Source organism: Chinchilla lanigera, unplaced genomic scaffold, assembly GCF_000276665.1.
Source record: "Chinchilla lanigera isolate Chin_1 unplaced genomic scaffold, ChiLan1.0 scaffold00002, whole genome shotgun sequence".
NCBI classification, from domain to species: domain Eukaryota; kingdom Metazoa; phylum Chordata; class Mammalia; order Rodentia; family Chinchillidae; genus Chinchilla; species Chinchilla lanigera.
The window spans coordinates 53,049,105-53,051,108 of NW_004955403.1; positions in this window are offsets into that span (position 1 = coordinate 53,049,105).

The following is a 2,004-nucleotide window of genomic DNA, read 5'->3' on the forward strand; positions in this document are numbered from 1 at the left end:
GTTCAAGACCAGCCTGGGCTACAAAGTGAGCTCAAGGCCAGCCTAAACTGCATGGGAAGACCCTGTCTCAAAAAGACAAAAATAAATAAATAAATAAAAATAAAATAAAATGCAAATACAACTTACCAGAACCTGTGGGATGAAATGAAAGCAGTCCTCAGAGAGAAATTTGTAGTAGTGAGTTATCACATCAGGAAAACAAAATGAGCACAAATAAACAACCTAATGCTGCACCTCAAGCTTCTACAAAAAGAAAAGCAAGTCAAGCCCAAAGCCCAAAGAACGAAAGAAATTATAAAGATCAGAGCATAAATTAACACAATGGAGTCTAAGAAAACAATACGAAATTGATAAACCTCTACTCAAACTTATCAGAACAAGGAAAGAAAAATCTTAAATTCATGCAATATGGAATGAAAAGGGTGAAATCACTACAGATCCTGTGGAAATTCAGAAGATCATCAATACTTACTTTGAAAATCTTTACTCTTATAGGATGGAAAACACAAGAAATGGACAGATTCCTAGACATATATGAATTATCAAAGTGAAATCAAGAAGATATAAAAGTTGTGAATAACTCAATATCAATTAATGAAATTAAAAATGTAATTAAAAACTTACCCACAAAGAAAAGCCCTAATGGATTCACAGCTGAATTCTTCTTTTTTTTTTTTTGGTACCAGAAATTGAACTCAGGACCTTGTGCTTGCCAGGCAGGCACTTAAGCCACTGAGCTACATCCCTAGCCCTCACAGCTGAATTCTAAAAGAAATTTAAAGAAGATTTAACACGAGTTCTCCTCAAACTCTACTGAAATTGACAGGGAAGAAATTCTCCCTAACTCATTCTGGGAGGCAAGTATTAACCTGATACCATAACCAGAGAAAGACCCAACCAAAAAGAGAACTACAGGCTAATCTCTCTAATGAACATAGATACAAAACTCCTCAATAAAATACTAGCAAACAGAATGCAGTAAATTATCAAGAAGATTATATAACATGACCAAGCGGGATTCATCTCAGGAATGCAATAATGGTTCAACATACACAAATCAATAAATGTAATACATGATATTAACAGAGCAAAAGACAAAAACTACTTTATCATCTCAATAGATGCAGAAAAGCTTTTGATAAAGTCCAACACTCATTCATGATAAAAACGCTACAGAAAATTAGAGTAGATAGACTTTACCTCAATCTGATCAAAGCCATCTGTGACAAACCAACAGCCAGCATCATACTAAACGGACAAAAACTGAATACTTTCACTTTAAAATCAGGAAAAAGAAAAGGCTGTCCACTGTCACCACTCCTATTCAACATAGTTCTGGAAACATTTGCCAGAGCAATAAGACAAGAGAGAGAAATAAAAGGAGTAAGGATAGAAAAGGAAGAAGTGAAATTATTATTAGCTGCAGATGACATGATACTGTACATAGAAGACCCCAAAAACTCTACCAAAAGATTTTTCAATTTAATAACCAAATTCAGTAATGTAACTGGATACAAAGTCAACAATCAAAAATCAATAGCATTCCTGTACACAAACAACAAACTCACTGAGAGAGAAAACCACACCCTTTGCAATAGCATCCAAAAAAAATGAAATACTTAGGAATCAATCTAACAGAGGAAGTAAAAGATCCATACATTGAAAATTACAGTATTCTGAAAAAAGAGATCAAAGAGGATACGAGAACATGGAAAGATATTCCTTGCTCATGGATAGGAAGAACCAAGATTGTGAAAATGGCCCTACTCCCAAAACTGTTATACAGATTTAATGCAATCCCAATCAAAATACCATTAACACACCTCACAGATCTAGAGAAAAAACACTCCTAAAATTCATCTGGAACCAGAAGAGACCTAGAATAACAAAGACAATCTTGGACAACAAAGTCAAGGCAAGAGGTATCACAATTCCTGACTTGGAATTATACTACAAAGCTACTGTGATAAAATCAGCATGATACTGGCAAAAAAAAAAAAAAAA